At 41.9% G+C, this 20,968-nt stretch overlaps 1 long non-coding RNA gene across 1 annotated transcript; it reads right to left on the bottom strand.

Moving 5' to 3' along the window:
• Positions 1-1,049: 1,049 nt before the first annotated feature.
• On the bottom strand, positions 1,050-19,775 carry LOC107120456. Its single transcript, XR_001482825.1, has 3 exons — positions 19,715-19,775; positions 18,966-19,011; positions 1,050-1,149 (listed from the first exon to the last, which is right to left on the bottom strand). It is a non-coding gene; the product is annotated as an uncharacterized LOC107120456 (long non-coding RNA).
• Between the last annotated feature and the right edge of the window lie 1,193 nt (positions 19,776-20,968).

The following is a 20,968-nucleotide window of genomic DNA, read 5'->3' as shown; positions in this document are numbered from 1 at the left end:
CAACAGCACAATATCTGCTTTTCTCCCCAGCAGTTACCCAAAGTGGCTTCATTCTCTCCTTTTCAATTTTATCCTTATAACAACCACCCTTTGATGAAGAGTAGTCTGAGACAGCATGACTGGCCCAAGGTCACCAATAAGCTTCTATAGTAGAGTGGGAATTTAAACCTGGGTTCCGGATCCTACTCTGACACTCTAACTGTTATAAGCACATTGTCTCTTATTGCTGCCCTTCTTAAAAATGAAAGGCTGGATGAGCATGCCAGAATATTTTCAAGGCATAAGACAGGAAAGGACTTTGTGTATATGTCCAGCTAGTATGTCTGAAAACTGGTTTGCCAGATCAATGTACCAGAGTGAAAAACCTGACCGAGTTTTCCTTAAGATTAGTCCATTTCAACTGCCTTTGTGGCCCTATTGTTATATAGAATTGTCATGCAATATTTTTCTTCTTCATATGCTCAAGCATACAGTATATTACTTCTGAGTATCCCACTCAAGAAACATTATGCAAAAATATTCATTTTATCTTGAACATGATTTGATTTCACAGGTAACTGCATGTCTTGTTCAATATAATTTTTGCTTCACTATCAACAATAGAGATAAAATGGTAACAACCCATAACACACTAGTTTAGAGTATAATACCAATGATACGTTGTGCTTTGACTGCCAGGAGAATGTGATGGCTGAAACTAGCCTTTCTTGAAGAAAAATTAATGGATCTATCCCATATAAATGAACAACTGAAAACTGCTCTCTGATAAATGACTGACCCTCTTCAGACCACATCCAAAAAGATGGTTTGCCAATTTGGAACATGTACCTTGCTACGAGGTCTTAATTGGGCAAGTACGGTTGGCAGTAACCACTGCTGCTTAATTCAGACAACATGGCAAACTATTGTTACGGCAATCCAGAAAGTGAGAGGAAAGTGACACAGGCAAGGAGAGGAAGGAAACAGTGAGTACATTCCCAACACAGCTTGGTCCACACATCTGGGCTATTCTAACAATGGTCAACATATGTCAGGATACCTACTGCAGTGCAGCAGGGTCTTTTTAAAAAATCTGATCCATATTCTCTCAATTTTCTTCCTGCCATCTCTTCAGTCCATATGACCTCTCATTTTATTTGTCCATGAAACCTGTGATACCAATTACATGATTTTAATTAGTATTATCAAAAAAATGCAGTTTGTCCATACCATTTCAGCAGCCCAACCGGAGGCTGGACGACCATCTTTCAAGTATGTTGTAGGGCTATCTTTCGGCTATGCTCCTGCAGAGTGCAGGGGGTTGGACTAGATGACCTGCAAGGTCCCTTCCAACTGTAACATTCTATGATTCTATGTTTCAGCTCCATAAGAAAGCTGTACACATTTAGTTATTAGGTTTGCTCATTTGTTTCCTCTGTGGCTACAGACTTCCAAAGAAGTCTAGGAAAGGCAATTCTATGCATAAGGACTGTCAGTTTTTGCACTATTTTCATAAAGGACAGTCAAAATACAACAAAATTTTTTTCAAAAGTCATAAGTAAGTCTAGCTGAATTTCCAGAAGCATTTTTATCTGTAACTTTTAGAATTATATATTCTCCAATTACACAGTTTAAAATGAATGCAGTATTTTTGGGGGGGCTGCTTTTACATACCAGGACATAACAGAAATATTAGAGAGAAATTTTATTGTGATTGCAATGAAACAAATCCATTAAAAGCAATCAAACTAACACTACCGCCCCACTACAACCACATACCTAAACCATCACACATCATTTTGCTGCATTTTAAATTGCATAGAAGTTTATCATCAAGGAACAAAATTAAAACCATTAGCATTCACATCATTACCAAGCAACATTAAGAAATATATTTTATTTTCAGAATTCTAATATATATCAGCCAACCAAGATCTATGTATGTTGTGTTTCCCCCACTCTGCATCCCCACCACCCAACCCCCACCTTGACCAGGAAATCTAATATACAGAGTGATGGTTTGTATATTAGCAGCAATGCTGCAGTGCATCCCCCCCCCCCCAAAAGCTGCCTGCTGAATAAGCAAGTACTCAAAAGGAGAAACACATATTTGATTTCCTAGATCTAAAGGATATACACGCTGGCCTGCAATGTGAAATAGTGGCAATATCCAGATATATCTTTGGCCTGTATGCCCTAGGTAGCATGATATGCTGAAGGCCTGGCTTAGACTAAATTTTCTGCTAACATACAAGCCATCACATCATGGAGCATTTATGGGGGGGGGGAGTTGAAGAATTCATGGAATCTGCTGCACTGAATGTTTTTCCCCCGGCACATAATCCTTCAAAGAATGGCATTATTAAGATGAGGAAATGCTCATTTTCTTACCAGTACATGCCAACTGTTTTACAGATAAAATTACAGTAAAAGCTTTGCTATCTGGAACTTGATTATCCAGGACACTTATTTAACTGCAAGCCCCTCATGCTCAGCCACCATACCCCTGGATCTGTGGGCAAGCACACATCCTATTCCCACCTCCTCTTTATGCCTCTGGCCATTGCTGAGCTTCTGACAGTTGGCACTCTCGGAAGATGTGATCCTTCCCCCACAGCCTGCCTCTAGTAGGCGAAAACCAGCTCTGCTGGCTCACAGGCTCTCTCTCATTTCTGCCTGCTCCATAGGATGGCTTAGTAGCTCAGGGGAAATGGAAACAGCCCCACTGTCTGTAGGGGTTATCACCATGCCATGCTGTTTCCAGTGAGGTGGGGTTTGATTGCTGCAGATTTCTCTGGGTAGTGGACATTTATTTATTTATTTATCATATAGCAAAGTTACACACACATAGAGATGTGAAGGCCCGGAAAAAACCCGGGTTTTTCCTGTTTTTTTTCCTGAAGCCTTTTTTGTTTTTTTCCGAAAAATTGGAAAAAAAAGTGGCTGGTTTGGAGGGTGTAGTCTATGGCATTCTACCTGTCTGAGGTCCCACCCCTCTGCAAACCCCACCCTCTCCAGGCTCCACCCCTCAAATCCCCAGGAATTTGTCAGCATGTAGTTGGCAACCCCATCTCCTTCCCAGCTAACCATCAACCTACCATTATCTGCCCCTTTGACTTCAGCTGACTTCTGCCCTCCCTTCTGCAGAGCAGTTGTAATTCTGAGTGCTCTCCAGCCCTCACCTGGAGATTGGCAACAATGGTTCCCCATGAGGGACTGAGTGGTTTGGAGGGTGGAGTCTATGGCAGTGTACCTGTCTGAGGTCCTACCCCTCCTCAAACCTCACCCTCTTCAGGCTCCATCCCTCAAATCTCCAGGAATTTCCCATCTGGAGTTGGCAACCCTATCAGGACTGGCCCCAATGTGTTTTCTCCCAAATGCCAAAGTAGGTGACAGGACCAAGCTTAGTTGTCTACCAACAGGCATTGAGGGGAATGTAGGGTTGCCAGCTCTAAGGAGGGAAATACCTGGAGTTTTGGGGGGTGGATTCTGTAGAGGGCAGCATTGGGCGGGGAGGCGGAAGGACTCAGCAGGTATAATGTCATAGGGTCTACCCTCCAAAGCATCCATTTTCTCCAGGGGAACTGATCTCTGTCATCTGGAGATCAATTGTAGCAGTGGGAGATCTCCAGGTCCCACCTGGAGTTTGGCAACCCTAGGGGAAAGTGTGCTGCACAGCAGGGGGTTGAAGAGAATGGTTTGATGGGTGCTGGGCCAAGATTGGCAACAATAGTTCCCCAGGAGCAAATAGCTGGGTTGGAGGGTGGAGTCTATGGCACTGTAACCTGTCTGAGGTCCCCATCTCCCCAGGCAGCTTTTAAAACATGATCCTGGGACCTACACACCACCAGACATTCCAACTGCCTTGCGGGGGGGGGGGGGAATGAGGTGTGGAATGGAGTGAAGTCCAATCAGCTTCCATATGCAAAAGACCTTGAAGGTTCCATATGCAACTGACATTCCAACTGCCTTGCGGGGAGGGGGGTGAGTTTGAGGTGTGGAATGCAGTGAAGTCCAATCAGCTTCCATATGCAAAAGACCTTGAAACACTGGGCGGGACTGCACAAAGCAGCCAGTCAACCCAGCCAGCGTCTTCTGACTGACAGTTCAACCGTCCATACACTAAAGGAGTGCATTTTAGAACTTTGGCACCCACTACTCAATTATATATAAGGAGAGATTACACAGTGCAAGAGTAGCTTCTATATATGTTATAGAACCTGCTCTCTCATGCAGTGCAAGCCAGTTATACTTCATACGCATGACTGCATAATATTAGCAATTATTTGCAACCATTTGTCCTGTGCAATGCTTGTAAATACATAAAGTTTGCAAAGTTCCCACCATTTGTTTTCTTTGTTACCACAAAGCATGTAAGCCTCACTTTGCTAGTTGTGATAATTTCATGCCAAGTAAAAATGTCCAGTCATATTTTATGTTCCTAAAGTAACAGAATGACTTTCAATCTAGAAAAGTCAAAAGAAATGCTAATGTAGCATTTTTTTCAATTTTTCCGAAAATTTCCATTTTTCCCAGAAAAAAACGGGGGAAAAACGGTTTTTTTCCCGAGCTTCAAAATTTCTGGAAATTTTACATCTCTACACACACAGGAAACATATAATAATATAGTAAATAGGCACAACAATAAGCTTGAATAACTTGCAACCTGCAACCCCCTTTCTCTCTCTCTTTTTTTCCCCGAAGGGAATTTTTTCTTGCATTTTCTAATAAACTACAAAGAAAAAAAGGGAAGGGTAACTATAAACTATGGAAGAAAGGAAAGAAAACCACTAAAATCCCAAGAGGTGGAAGCCAGTATAAGGCTTATAACAAGATTAATACAAATTAGTAATTAGCTTAAAATCAATACCATTTCATGTGAGATACATATACATGCTTATCTTATCAAAGTTAAAATGTCTGTTCAAGAAGCTCTTTTGACGTGTTGTTATGCTGTTTTCTCTTCTTAATAAATTTTTTTTAAAAAATTAGCATGTGTTAGAGTGAAATTCAAAGTCCTTCGGCATCACTTCTTCCCTCTTCTGCTTCTCATGTAGCCCTCTTTTGAGGGCAGCTGCCCCCAATTGTGCATCTGTAACTTCTTCAGGGTTCAAGGAATCTTGATCACTCCCACTTCCATCTCCTCCATCATCCTCTTCCTTGCCGTCCTCTCCTATAGAGTCAAGATGCTGCTTCAGAAACTCCCGTGCTTTAAAGACCGTATCAATTCTTATTTTCTTCTCGTTCATTGTAAATAAGATGCCTTCGGGCACCAGCCATCTGTACTGGATATTGTTTGTTTGCAAAACGCTTATTACGTTTTTGAAGGTTTTCTTTTTTTTCCTGATCTCAAATGGAATATCTTTGAAAACTCTTATTTCCTTGCCATTGATTTTTAGGGGCGTTCCAGATGTTGCTTTTAGGATTAAATCCCTCACATGTCTTTTGGAGAATCTGACCACTATCTCCCCTGGCAGATTTTTCCTCTTTATGTATTCTGGATATGATCTGTAGACCATGTCCATTTCGCTTAGGATATATTCCGCTTTTAAATCTGCTATCAGGGACAAGGCATCACTCAAAATTTGCTTCAGATTTTCCCCATCCAATTCTGGTAGCCCTTGAAATCTTAGGACAAAGCTTGCTTTTTCCATTTGTAGTTGTAACAGCTGTGATTCTTCAAATGTTGCTTTCTTTTCCAGCTTTTTAATCTTTGCTTTTGCCAGCTCACACGCTTTTTAATCTTTTTAGTTTTGGCATCCATCTCCTTCATTGTCTCCACGGTCTGGTCAGTCTTTTTATTAATTTCGCTTAGCTGGAGTTGCTGGGCTGCAAAGCTCTGCAAAGCTCTGATTTAATGTAGTTAGCTGCTGGTTGTCATTTGCCCCAGCAGACGGCGCAAGGAGCCTGCTAACATCTTCGACCACTCTGTGGAAGTCTTGGGTCGCGAGGTTTTGTCAGCAGAGCTCCGACTTCCTGAAGAAAGTTTTGCTTTTTCCAGCTTATCTTTCTCTAGTTTTTTACTCACCATCTTTGAAAGTTGTTTACTTTTCAGCTAGTTTTACCAAAAGTCTCTAAAGTTCACTCAAGCGCTTGGTATGCCTCCCCCCCTTTTATCTCAGAGTCTTCTTTGGAATCGGGAGGTTCCCTCCCCCACTCGTTTGTATTTAAGGGGAAGGGGCTTTCAGCTTTCACGTTGTTACGCTTGGATAAATTCACAGTCTATGTCATCCTTGGATCATCTCCATTTTCAGACTGCGCTGCAGGTATGTGCGCTCAGCTGTCATATGTTTGTCCTGGCCAGCAGGCTCGAGTCCCATTACGGGCACACAACAGTGAGACTGTCGGGGCGGAAGGGGGCCTCAATTCCCAGGTAGCGTGCCAGAGAAGAGGCGACCCCTTAAAGCCCCATGGCTAAGGACTCATTCCCAGAGACCTAGGGGGGCATGCACGATCATACAGCAGGCGCATGGATCACGTCCCCGGGAGCTCACCAGGGCAGCATCCGCCATTAAGTCGCCATAAACCAGAAGCTCCTGCAACCCCCTTTCTCCACATGTGCCAGATAACAAAGCATTTACTTTATTTAGATTCAGATTCCTGAACCTAAGATATTGGAGGTGACCACTAGAACATTCAATCTCTGCCAATCTTTTTTTTTTAAAAAAAATTGTATGTGTGCACATGCACACCTGGAAATCATGATTGCCTCTGGTGACTGACTGTGTGCACCTGGAACTCATGGAGACCTCTGATGACTGACCCCTACTGGGGGCCTAGAGGTATTTGCCAGAGTCAACCCTACTTAGCTTCCAAGATCTGATGAGATCAGGCTTGCCTGGGCTATCCAGGTAAGGGCAATCTTTGCCCATATTGATAGAAGATCAGCAGCTGGCTCTGAACCCTTTACTAGCCAGGTTTGTTAACAGATACAAGATGCACTGAAGTCTGCAGACATGGGTCCTTGCATCCAAACTTTCATACAGATGCCTAGCAATCAACTTTTTGTTTTCAGCTCTTCTGTTGGGGAAAGTGTCTAAGTATTAACCACTATCCTTCAGCTTCAAACACATCTTTATTCAGGTAATCTTTCTAGACTAGTAGCCATGGCACTCAGCTTGGACAGCACCTGCACTCTCAATTGATGATCTCTGCTGTGATTGAGAAGGCAAACTGCATGTTATTGATCCTTAGATCTTTCTGAAGGTGCCATCACTGTTGATCATGACATACTGGAAACATGGCATAAGAATTGCTCCTGTGTGATACTGCTTATGCCTACCAAGAAAGTGCCAAATTCTGGATGGCAGTCTTTCTAGTCACTCACTGGAACTTTATATCTACTTACATACGATCCATGTTTTTACAACAGGTCAAGATTATCATATGATGGCATCAAACTTTGTACAATACCTAGTTCTCAGACGCTTTCCAAATGACAGTCTTGTTTACTTATTGTCACAACACAACACCACACCAGAAGCAAGGGCACAAAGAAAGGCAAACATCCATATATTTGGGTTACTAGCAGGCAGTGAGGCTTCCCTTTATAATGTCCTACTTCTCAAAGTCAAAATAAATGCAACACTTTTGTGTCTGCTGCCAAGTGAGCTGTTTTACAGGGAAAGGACGGCAATTAAGATTGTGTGTTTGTAATAGTACCCTCCGATCAATGATAGTTTCACTGTGTCCTGGCACACGGTATAGCATGGTGCCATTTTTAAGAAGCAATATTCTTCTGTGTTGCTGCAGCCTTTTTCAAATCTTATTACTCCACAAGGGATATATGACTTCCCCTGCTAATCGCCACAATTAAGATAATAGATCCAAGGGCTGCGTTCCAATAAGGGTGGAGTACTCGACTCAAGGAGCCTTCCTTCAATTCAAGGGGTTTGTTCAATTGGTGGAAGGGTCTGCTATTAGATGTACAGAAGTTTTGGATCCAACTCTGGGCTACCAAGTAGCACCCATATTTATGGGTCCTCTTCATTGAAGCCAAATCTGAAACAATTATAAGCAGGAAATAGCCAAGGATGAACAGGGACTCCTGTTACTGATATGCCTCTGGTAATGAAGACTGGTAGGGCTCCCACATCTCTTACTGCATCAGTAAATCTATTATGGCAAGACAGTTTAACAAATATGTTGCTTTATATATCACCAAATGAAACTATCAACATCAAAGCAGCATGAAGAAAGATGGGGGGGACGGGACACAGGGTAGGGTCCAGAAAACAGCCTTCCCACCTGTACAGAACATGATTAAATCTATGAAATCCTACTTAATCTGTTCCTGAATCTTCTGCTTCACTGAGAAGTTACAGCAGAACTCAACAAATGTTTGAGGGAATTGGTCCCAAAATGATCCTCTCCCCATTATCTCCCCCCCCCCCGGCAAGTATTCTTTTAAAAATGATGAAATAACAATATGCTATCACTTCTGCAGTTTTCTTTTTGTTTTGCAACTTCTTTGTTTCTTCTTCCATTTTGGCTTCTTTTCTTAGTCTTTTTTAAAAGCATTTTCAACGTGTTTAATTTCTTTCTCAAATTTCTTCTTTTTTTCTTTTTTCAGAGTTTCTTCTTGTTGCTTATGGCATTTAACTTCCATGCCTGATCAACTGCAACATACCCCGATCAATTACAACAGATTTGAGTCCTTCAGAATTTAGGACAGCATAATAAACCTGGTGTTGAAAGACAACTGGCTGTTCATACAAATTCTCTATAAACATTGACTTATTAACAGGAAATCAACTTCCAGCTGAAGTGTGACCATGAGACAGGATAAGGCACATCTTCTTGACAATATTCCACAGGTCTGAGAAATTCTTGTTGGTCATCATAATAGCATTGTAAAATGTGTCCAATCCAACTTCATCATCTTGTTTTACCATGTATGGTTGAAACTGAGGACTGATTCATTTTGGGATGCTGTTGTTAAAGCAGTGTACTATTGCTCTGATTTTCCAGTTGTTGTGCCATTGATTTGATTTGCTGCATGTACAATCCCTGACCTGGTGACTCCAACTTTTGGGTTTTTCAGAATGATAGTAGGATCTAATGCTCATAAGCCACAAACTTTCTTGAACTTCAGAGGACTTCACTCAATAGACTTTTCAACTGCCAGTACCATGTTTTGATATTCTAGGTAAAACTCCACCATTTGACACGCACTTAGTTCAGTTTCTTTTAAGAGCTTCTATGCTACAAAGCCAGTTTCAACCTTGCTTCTGTCATGCAAGTTCTCATACTATTTCATGTCAATTTTAACTGTGAACCAGATGACAATTTTTGCATCGTTTCTGATTTTATGCAATGAGTCATTAGCTCCCTGATTAGCTCATGAAGCTCATGGTTTTGGCTTTGAAACTTTTGTAGAAATGGTTCACAGTCTCCAGCAATTCTTTTCATTAAAGCCATTTTACACTTTATGAGTGGATCTTGCATTGCAGATTTTATGCAACTTGCCGGTTTACTGTTAGGGAACTTTGCGTCTTCCACATACTATCTTGACACTGTCAAAAACAATGATAGCCCTATCAAGATACATAACATTCTCCAACTACCTAGTGGAGCAGAACTTCTGGGGAAATTGTGTGCTTCTTGTTATAGCAGTGTATGATGCCCACCTAGCTGGGGAATCTTTGAACAGATAATACATGTTGTGCAAGACTGAATTCAGGTCCAATTTCACTGCATGTAATCCTGTTTTTAAAGACCATGCACCATCATATAAAGGCCACATGTTCCAAGGCAAATCAATTTGTTTTCTTCTCCTTTCCAGTCAGGGTTGGTTTTCATTTCTTCTTTCAATTTTTTTCCAGGAGAAGGTGATTTACATTAGCCCATCCATAGATACCTGTAGTAATTTTGCAACTGGTAAATAAAACATACTTTCTTGAAACTTCTCAGCAGTAGTAGTTTGAAGAAAAAACACTACTCAAGTACCGTGTGAACACTTTTTGTTCTACATTATAAGATCTGATTTCGAAACCAATCTCAAAGTTATTGTTGAGAGTAGTATTGTGATATGATTGGACTTCACAGCTGGCTAGAAGAAATAATGCACAATTTGCTGATCTGTCAAAATATACCCATCTTCAAATCACCTGAAACTAATTCTAGTTTGTCTGAATACAAAAAGTTGCAAGAAGCTAGCCAGCTTCTCCATAAAATATGTTATTACATATATGTTCATTTTATTCTGTTGTACTGTTAACCACCATCAGCCAACAAGCATTTTCTAAATCATATAATCAAATTATGGAATACTTGTGCTTTATTATGTTACGCTTGTATTCTGCTACTTCTCTACTCCCAACTGCCTCAAGAGTAGACTATCCCCTGACTTTTGACTAATTTCTCTGACTTTCCCTGACCTATTTCCATTTCCCTGACTTTCCAGAAAGCGGCAACCCTGTTATCTCTGTTCCCCACCAGAATCAGCTTTCCTTCTAAGGTGTACTCCAGAGATTACCAAAAGGCAGGATGGAGATAAAGTAACCTCCAGATTCTGGTAGTAGGCAGAGGTAGTTTTCACTCAGCTGGTGTGTGTATGAAGCACTGTCAAGTTGCAGCTGACTTATTGTGACTCCAGCAGGGGCCTTTCAAGGCAAGTGAGAAGCAGAGGTGGTCTGCCATTGCCTTCCTCTGCAGAGTCTTCCTTGGCGGTCTTCCTTCCAAGTTCCAACCCTGCTTAGACTCCAAGATCTAACAAGATCAGGCTATACCATGCTCCCTTCCCTTCCAGTAGCTGGTGTCTCTTTTTCATATTCAAACCAATTCCTTTGTGTCTTGAGGCAGACTACTGCATTGCATTCCCACACAGGGCTGCTCAAACCTTCAGCTGGAGCAAAATTAGAAAACCCTCCATGTACTCCTATTGATCCTCTCCTGTCATGTTACACCAGTAATGCATGAGGCAATATTGTTTCTTCTGCATATGTAGGTACCGCTTCGGTGGGAAGGTAACAGAATTCCATGCGCCTTGGCATTTAGTCATTCCAGCCACATGACCACGGAAAGGTCTTCAGACAGTGCTGGCTCTTCAGCTTGGAAACGGAGATGAACACCGCAACCCCAGAGTCGGATTCGACTGACTTTCAAGCAAGGGAAACCTTTACCTTTACTAAACTTCACATACAAAGTCGCAACATTAATTGAATCCAGCATTATCAATATTCTGTTACAATATCAGTGTGAAAAAAATCATCTCTGAACAACAGTATGTGCTCTATAAAAATAGGGCAAGGTACAAAAATTCTATACACACTACTGAGAACATCTCTCCATATATTCTAAATGTTCTCAGCAGGGGTTATAGAACTCCCATATTCAGGAGTTATGTGAAACACTGGGCATCTTTCAAAAGTTTGACTCCATTACCTAAGGGTAGAAGATCAATCTCAATGATAGAACAAGCTAAACAACTGGCAGAAGAATTATCTACTGAGAACACAGTAGAAGAATCTGAGAATTCAAACAAAAGAATAAACAAGTAGTGGACAAAGAAGATAAGCTTGAACTATAAAGGGACTTGCTGGAACTGCGAAGAGGTGGATGGTACCTTTTATCATATGTGGTGGACATGTAAAAAGATGAAAAAATATTGAAAAGAAATATACGCTGAAATTCAAAGAAATGTAAAAATAAAATTTCCGATGAAACCTGAGATTATGTTATTGGGAATCTTGCCAGCCAAAACTGAAAGAACTTCACAAGATGTATTCAGACATATGCTTACGGCAGCCAGGGTTAATACTAGGAACAAAACAGAAGAATGTCCTACTAGAAAGACTTGGAAAGACAAATTAGCTGAGTATGCCATAATTGCAAAACTACTGAGTTATGTAAACAAAAGACCGGCTAAAGAATTTCAGGAGAAATGGAAGGCTTATTATTCATATTATGGGCATAATTGAGGAAGGAGACATAAATCATAAAGATCTACGTATACAAGGCCCAAACTCTTTGATGCAGTTAAATAACTGGGGAAAGGCAGGAGAAAATACTCATTTTTAGTATACATTCAATATTTCTTGTCTAACAAGTTTGTATGATCTAGAGTCACATAGCATACTATGGTCAGTGTTATGTTAAATCAAATTTAATGCTCAGAAATTATTTTTCATTATTTTTTATTTATATTAATATTGGAACTGTTATATTATTAGTATTAATCAATAATAAGCTTTTACATGTATAGTTGGAGTAGATGCAAAATATTCTTATTTCTATTTAACCGTTCTTCATATTTCCTTGTTGATGATGCTTTGCTTGACTGCTTTGCTCAAACTGTCAATGGGGAGCTGAGAAATGAAGCATATTGAAAAATATTTTATTTCTGTGTAATGTATGATATATAATATGAATGTCCTTGATTAATGTAAATATCCCTATATAATTATTTCCATTTCCTATATATCCTTTTTTTCTGTACCCCTATTATTTTTAAAAATAAAAAACAAAAAAACTGTGACTCGTATAGGAAGGGGGGCAGGAATGCAGACAGGTGAGAATTATGTTTTGTTCAGATGGGACATGTGCAATGAATAAGCCACAGTTAAGTTTCTCCAAGTGACTTATATGTGTCAGTACTGTCAGTTGAATACAGTAAGATGCAGAGAAAAATATACATGGTGCACGAACGTTAAAAAACTGTGTGACCACTGGCACTGCCAGTCTTCTAGCTCTAGGGAGTCAGGATTTAAAATTAAAACATTCCAGCTATTAAGAATATTCAAGAAATCGCATAATACCCGAAGTGGTGAACAAAACAAAATATTTAGGGATTGAGTTAACAGCCAAAAATATAGATCTATATAAAAACAATTATGAGAAACTGTGGCTCAAGTTAACCCAAGACTTTAAGAAATGGGAGAATATGAATTTATCATTGATGGGGAAAATCTCAGTTATCAAAATGAATGTCTTACCACGTTTGATGTTCTTGTTCCAAACGATACCAATATTGAATAAGACAGACTTGCTGACCAAGTGGCCGCAAGAATTATCAAAGTTCGTTTGGGGAGGCAAGAAACCAAGAATTAAGATGAAAATACTTTGTGATGCTAAAGAAAGAGGAGGGTTGCAGCTACCAAACCTAAGACTTTATTATGAGGCGGTCTGTTTAACATGGATGGAAGAATGGGTAAAGTTAAAAAACAACAGGCTTTTAAGTTTGGAGGGTCATGATTGTAGGTTTGGGTGGCATGCGTATTTATGGTATGGTAAGGTAAAAATGGATAGTTTCTCTAAGCATCACCTGGTAAGAAAAGCACTGTATGTAACATGGATGAGACACAAAAAACTTTTTCGTGATGTAAGGCCACTCTGGATTGTACCAGAGGAAGTTTTAACTCCTTTCTCAAGACAACAAGGTAAAGACTGGTTGCCATACAGAGACTTAATTTAAAAAGTGGGAACAGAATGGGTAATGAAAAAGCAGAATGAACTTCACTTTAACTATGAATGGTTAAGATATATGCAGATTTATGATTTGTTTAAGACAGATAGAAAAAATTATGGATTTACAGAGGAGAAAAATGAAATGGAGAGCATTTGGGAAAGAGGAGGGGGAAAAAAGATTTCAAATATGTATAAAATTTTATTAAAATGGTATACGGAAGATGAGACAGTTAAAGAGCAAATGTTAAAGTGGGCAATAAATATGAACAAAGAAGTGACGATTGACTCTTGGGAATATTTGTGGAAAAACTCTATTAAAATATCGGGGACTAAAAATGGAAGAAGTCAATGTGGATAAAAAAACCTTATTCTGGTACTTAATAACGACAGCAAGAATGCTATATGCACAATATTGGAAACTTGAAAAAGTACCAGAGATTGAGGACTGGATACATAAAGTTCTGTTCATGGCAGAAATGGATAAAATTACCAAGAAATTGAACAACAAAGAAGACAAAGAATTTTTTGAAGAATGGAAGGACTTTAAGAACTATCTGGAAAAGAACTGGGATGTGACAAACAATTTACTGTGTTTAGAACAATACTAAGTAAAAAGACGTTATCTTTTAAAATGATTAGAAATATGATATTAGCAACTGATGAAATATATATAAGTAAGGGGAAGGGGGTGAAAGCATTGCGGGAAGCCACAGGAGGGGGGAAGGTGTATGGATTGTAGGGTAAGTAATCGTTTATGTACTTCTTTTTTTTTTAAGTTTTAATGGATAAATGTTGAATACCTACGATTGGAAAATAATAAAACTTTGTTTACCAAAAAAAAAGAAAGAAATCGCATAATACCAGGAAGAGTCACATAGAAGACAAAAGTTTTAAATTCCTTCAAACCACACCTTGCATTCATATAATTCAAACTATTTGTGGTATTACATGCAGTGATTAACCTATAATTTAATTGTTAGATAAGGGGAATGCTGCAGACAGTTTATCTTGATTTCAGTAAGGCTTCTAATAAGGTTCCACAGGATATTCTTGCTGACAAGTTGATATAATGTGGCTTGGATCCTACTACTATTAGATGGATTTATTTATTTTTATTTATTTATTTGATTTATAGCCCGCCCTCCCCGCAAGCAGACTCAGGACGGTTCACAGACTGGGCATGTATGCCAATAATTAAAGCAGTTAAAAACAAGATAAAGCAATCATTTATAATCATTTATCGCAATACAAGGTGCTCTTGGTGTCTCAAAAAGGTCTTCAGTCACAGGATGGCATCCTGGTGGTGAAGGTCCCAGATCGATGATATCAGTTCCAGGCAGCACTATCGTTCATTTGTCACAGGGCAAATGACAAATCACACCCCAAAAGTACTTGTAAATGGTTCCTCATCCTCTTGGAGAGCAATGAAAATTTGAGTGCCTCAGATCTGTCCTGGGCCCTGTGTTGTTCAATGTCTTTATAAATGACTTGGATGAAGGAATAGAGAGGATGCTCATTAAATCTATAGATGATGCTAAATTGGGAGAGGTAGCAAATACAGTAGAAGACAGAATCAATATTCAGGACAATCTTGACAGACTAGGAAACTGGGTTAAAATTAACAATACGAATTTCAACAGGAATAAATGTAAAGTTCTGAATTTAGTTAGGAAAAATCAAATGTATGATTATAGGATGGGGAGACTTGTATTGGTAGCAGCAGATGCAAAAAAATCTACGGGATTTAGCAGAACATACTGAACATGTGTGTGATACAACAGTTACGAAGGCAAAGGCAATTTTGGGATGCATCAACAGAAGTATCATGAACTGATAGTATCACTTGACTCTGCTCTAGTTAGACTCCACTTGGAGTACTGTGTTCAGTTTCAGACACCACAGTTTAAGAAGGATCCTGTCAAGCCAAACCATGTCCACAGGAGGGTGACAAAGATGGTTAACGGTCTGGAGACCAAGTCCTATGAGAAAAGGTTGAAGGAGCTGGGTATGTTTAGCCTGGAGAGGAGACAATTGAGAGGTGATACAATAGCCATCTTCAAGTATTTGAAAGGCTGTCATAAAGAGGATGGAGCAAAGTTGTTTTCTGTTGCCCCACAAGGTTGGATCAGAACCAATGGGTTGAAATTAAATCAAGAGTTGTTGGCCAAATATTACAAAGATCTGCCTGACAGAATGGTTCCTTAGTGGAACAGGTTTCCTCAGGAGATGGTTAGCTCTCCTTTAAAGGTTTTTAAGCAGTGGCTAGATGGCCATCTAACAGCAATGCTGTTTCTATGACTCACTGTGAAGTTGGGCATCATAAGAGGGAGGGCAAGAAGGTATGAGCCAGTGGTCAGATCTTAAGCTGATCACCACTTTGGGCTCAAGAAAGGATTTTCCTGCAGGCCAGATTGGCCCAGGGATACCAGAGGTTTTTTGACTTCCTCTAGGCATTGAGCAGCGGACACTGGGGGAACAGGGCAGGTAGCTGTGTATTTCCTGCACTGTGCAGGGGGTTGGACTAGATGACCTTGGGGACCCTTCCAGCTCTATGTTAATTGCATATTTGAAGCAGCACTCTTCAGGATTATCGTAAAAAGAACATTGTAATGATTCCATGTTTTGGTGTGTGTGTGTGTGTGTCTTTAAATGTTGAGTTTGACTGCAGTACTGTAAGAAGAGTGATAGGGGGAGATGGGTGTGCTGTGATTGGCTGATGACTTTTTCCATTTTTGCGGATGGTCGCTTTATCACTCGGTGACGTCTGGTGGCTCCGCTAAACCCCGTTCGGGGTCGCTCACGCAGCAAGGTCCATTGGGGCAGGGCATGGCGGGAGCCTCGCTCTCCGACCTCTCGGCCGAAAGAGCGACTCCCCCCTAGTGCGCCCTAAAGCGCCCCGGATCCGAGCTCCTCTCTTCTGAGGGGCTCGTTCGGGTCTCCGCTCGCGCGGATTCCCTCCTCCACCGCGGGCGGGCGAGGCGCCCTCGGGAGCGACCTGAGGAAGCGTCCGCCATGCGCGGGAGCCAGACCGGAAGCCCCAAACTTAGGGCACTTTTTAGGTTCACAGAAAGACCTGTCTTGCCCGTAAACAGTTCCAGTCACCGGATTTAAGTATCCAAAGATAATCTGACTTCGCTATTAGAATATAAGACGGAGCACCCTGGCTGCATAAGTAAGAGTTTTAGGGCATGTACAAGCTGGAACATAAGCCCTAAAATCCCTTGCAACTCTCAGACTACACGCAACCACTAGCAAATGCAGTGTCTCTTTGACTGGGCAGCCATATAGCTTATTATAGCAAGTAATGTCAGTGACACATCCTTAGAATGTTAGAGGCAAAAGCCAATCAAGTCGCATATGCAAACAACCTCTGTGTTCTGAGGCAAAGGCCAATGAGGCTGCATATGCAAATAACCACTGTGTTCTGACTGGCTATGGGGTGGAGAAGAACAGCAAAATGTTTAGAATGTTGGAGGCAGGACTCAGGCAAAGCAGCCAGTGGATAGGGAGACCCTCTGAATGACAGATCAGAGAGCGAACTGATTTTGGAGCGTGTGGAATGTTCTAGAGAAGTGCCACCACCATTTGGCTTTTATTTATAAGGAAGATTCTGTGTATGGGTCTTTGGAAAGTGAAGTGTGGCAGAGCTATGAAGAGGGCCTGTGTGACTCTAAAAGTTTTGTGAGAGAGTCTATATGGCAAAGAAACAAGCAGTGTCTAAACTGTGTGGTTAGACAAATGTTTTATCTTGTGTGCCTAAGACAAAGAGCTTAGCCAGTGTGGCTACATATATGAGAGAAAGAAGCCTGTCAGCATGGGATTTTGGTGTCTGAGAGACTGTATGCGACACCTTGCCAGTTATATTTACAAGTTCCTTTCCCCCGAAACAGTCAAAGATAACCAGAAACCCACTTTGTTCTTCATTCAATAAATCAATTTTTGTTTAAACATATTCCAGAAATCAGTACAGTCCTTCCTCAGGGCCACATAGTCCTCTGAAATGCCCAGACCCTGGGTCATACTACCAAAAGAGAGAGAACTGGAATTTTTAATTTCTGGTGGCAGCAGAAAACTACCAAGTTTATATACGCAGAGGGTGGGTTAAAGGAAAAACAGACTCCCTTAAATAGCAAGCGTGCCACAAACATAAACAATGGAACTGTCTCAAGTGTTATCTGAGGTTTTACAATGTTAATTTCACATCTAAAAATGGGCACTAGATCACAAAAGGAATAAAATGCTGAAATAAAATTTTGATAGTCTTTCAGGAGTCATAAACCTAAGCATTTGTGGTCTAGGGCCTGCTTCACAGATTATGGGGATAAATGAGTGTTTAAATAAGTATTGTTTTCTAGTCAGCACTTCTGCAATCTTTAGCAAGGAAAGTTTTGACTAAAGAATGATGCACAAGCTATATAAGTACAATTGCAATTTGTTCACTCATCTAGGAAGGCCTCTGAAAGCCAATGTTATATAAAATACCTGAAACAGACAATTGGTTCAACATCCCGATCTTATGCATATTTACTTGGAAGTAAGTCTAACTGATTTCATCTCAATTAAGTGTGCACTGGAGAACACTTCTTTCATTTCAGATTCTATGCTGAGCCTAAATTCTACAACAGTAAACTTTACCAAGCTGTGTACTAAAAATCAGCACAGCCAACTTTTAAGAAAGAAATGTAACACTTCAGTATGTTATATGAACATGGCCAACCCTGCATTTAGTTCTTTAGGAGACAAATTCTGGAAGAACAGGCAGTCTACTAAATCAAACTAGCATCAAATGTACATAAACTGTCTGGTTTGTATTTAGCGCAATGCACCCATACAAGCATTACACTTGATTTTGTTTCTCCAGTTCTCATTTGATAAAGGGAAAATAGCATTAGTTGTAAGGAATGCAATGTAAAAATGTAAGTGTTCTTTCTCCACTGACATGCATCATGGATATGGGATTTTATACACGATGAACACAAATGTTTATGTTAATGATACACTGAATCATGTAGGTTGGCTAAAGATGGTGGATGAAAGAATGGAAGAAACAAAACATCTTGAGGCACAGGCCAGACAATATGGACCTGATCCTTTCCAGACTTGAGTTTATAGAGCAACCAGCCATGATTATTTGTAACTGGCCAACAGCCAATACAGCACAGAGAAAACAGTATTTCCTTCAGAAATGAAGTTGATATGTACGCCCCTGGATCAGTAACCCTACAAAACTGTTCTGAGCTCCTAGCAGAGAGGCAAGGAGTCAACAAATTAATGAACAAAGTTTGAGTCCATTGGCATCTTTAAGACCAACAATTTTATTCATGGTATAAGCTTTTGTTTGCAAGTACACTTCTTTAGATAAAGTGAAACCATTCATTGTATCTGAAGGCGTGTGCTTGCACACGAAAGCTTATACCTTGAATAAAATTTTGTTGTTCTTAAAAGTGCCACTGGACTCAAACTTTGTTCTGCAGGTTCAGACCAACAGGGATACCCACCTGAATTGAGCGACAAATTAATGATACACTCAACATGAATATGTATGCATTTTTAATGAAATATTATATATAAATACCCACCGAAGACAGGGACTGGGAGCAGTATACTGTGTATTCATCAGACGTGCTTTAAAAAAACAATTTATTATTGTCTTCTCTCAGACATATTACAAATCTATTTTATATATTCAAAAAAGGGGTGGGTTGCTTTAATGCAACTGTCACAGGCCAAAGCTCTTCCAAACCTGTCAATGGGTGACAAATAAACCTTCCCACACCATTCTCACTTGTCCTTCCACATCCTCCACACATAGAGCCTGCATCAACTGGAATCTCACGAGAACAAGCATGCCCACTTCCCTCTCGGTGTTCACGACTCGTTTACGCCCCCCTTCCGTAGACAGCCCTCCCCTTAAGTCCCACCAACCCCTCCCCCTTTCCATCCACCCTCCTCCCCTTCCCTGCAGGAAAGAGGCATCACCTTAGAAGTCGCATCACTGCACTTCCCTCACAACCTTGCCCTGCAAGCCTGGCGAGGCAGCTGTGGACCCCCAGCAAAGCCCCCACCTCTCAGCTGGGCAACAGGAATCGACCCCCACCCCGGGGCAGGAAGGGAAGGGAGAGATGCTGCTTGGCGCGGCCTGCTTCCCCGCCCCCACCACCATAGGCCTCGGCACAGAGACGGAGGGAGGCGACTGCCAGACGGAGCTCACGGAGCTCCAGCCGCACTCGGCGCTCTCCCGGGGCTACCGGCCTGACAGAGTCTTCTCCAAGCCCACCCCGCACTCAGCTTTCCGCCACCCCAGCGTCCGGACGCGGCACTCACCCACCTCCCCTAAGCCCAGAGGCCGACAGGACAGCAGCACCAGAAGCAGCCGCGACACACAGTCTCGGAACGGAAAGCTAGCCCAGCCAATCCCATCCTGCAGCCGGGAACAGCGCTAACCAATCCTGCCCCGCACCTATGAAACAGAAACCAATCACTGGGAGAAGAAGGCGGAGATCGGATGCTCACGGGCTGGCCCTCTGAAGGAAGGCGGGAGGATTGCGGACGTCTGTCAGCAGCGCCCACACTTTGCCTTCCATTTTCCGCCAGAGTGTCCCTCCCCGGCTCCCCGGGCCGTAGCTGGCAGCTCCACCCCCTCGGGGCTGTGCGGAGCCGCAGTCCGCCCTCTTCGTCGCAGAGCTAGGACAGCCCCGCGCCAGAAGCAGCATGACCTAATCGCTTCCTTCGAAAAACAAAAGCCACGGCAGTACCATCCAAAACGACCCAAGTGTCAAGGGTTCAGATACCCAATTCAGCTGAGCTTGCCCGTCAGAAAAAGAGTAGCGTCTGGTAATTAACAGTGCCAAGAGAACGACACAAAGTGCTGCAAACTGTAGAAGCTCATACGTTGTAAAATGCAGGAGAGTTGAAATGTCGCATGCGCAATCTAGTCTGTAACCTGGCACGGTGCACTTAAAACTGCTTTACTGTTTTTCATACCTGCATTTGAAACTGCCTTCTGTTTTACAGGCATTACATTAATACTGGGCAGGCCTCGGTTCCTGCCAGAGTGCGCCAAGCACAGTTCTGCCAGTCAGGAGCCCAGGGGAAGGGCACATAAGCCCTGCCCCCTGCTCCTACCACCCATCAGTTGAGACGCGGTGGGGGGGGGGTAATATTCCCTGCCTCCCTGAGCGTGGTGGACTTGGACTCGTAGGGGCAAATTCCATCTCTCCAGCGAGAGGTCATTCTGGCTCCCCCAGCTCTCCTTCGGGGCTCCTTAAAAAGTTATGGCCTGGTGGCAGCTGCCATGTGGGGGGCGGGCGAAACATTCTCCTGCCTCCCTGAGCCCCGGGGTGGTGGCTTTGAACTCGTAGGGGCAAATTCCACCTCTCGCAGGAGAGGTCATTCTGGCTCTCCCAGCTATCCCTAGGAGCTCTTTAAAAAGTTATCGCAGCTGCTGCTGTTCTCAGCGACAGCTGCGACGCCAGGGGGGCGAAATGTTCTCCTGCCTCCCTGAGCCCCGGGGTGGTGGCCTTGCACTTGTAGGGGCAAATTCCACCTCTCGCGCGAGAGGTCATTCTGGCTCCCCTGGCTC

This window comes from Gekko japonicus, unplaced genomic scaffold, assembly GCF_001447785.1.
Source record: "Gekko japonicus isolate JY-2015 unplaced genomic scaffold, Gekko_japonicus_V1.1 scaffold621, whole genome shotgun sequence".
Classification (NCBI taxonomy): domain Eukaryota; kingdom Metazoa; phylum Chordata; class Lepidosauria; order Squamata; family Gekkonidae; genus Gekko; species Gekko japonicus.
The sequence above is the reverse complement of the archived record's forward strand: the minus strand, read 5'-3'. Positions and strand labels throughout refer to the sequence as shown.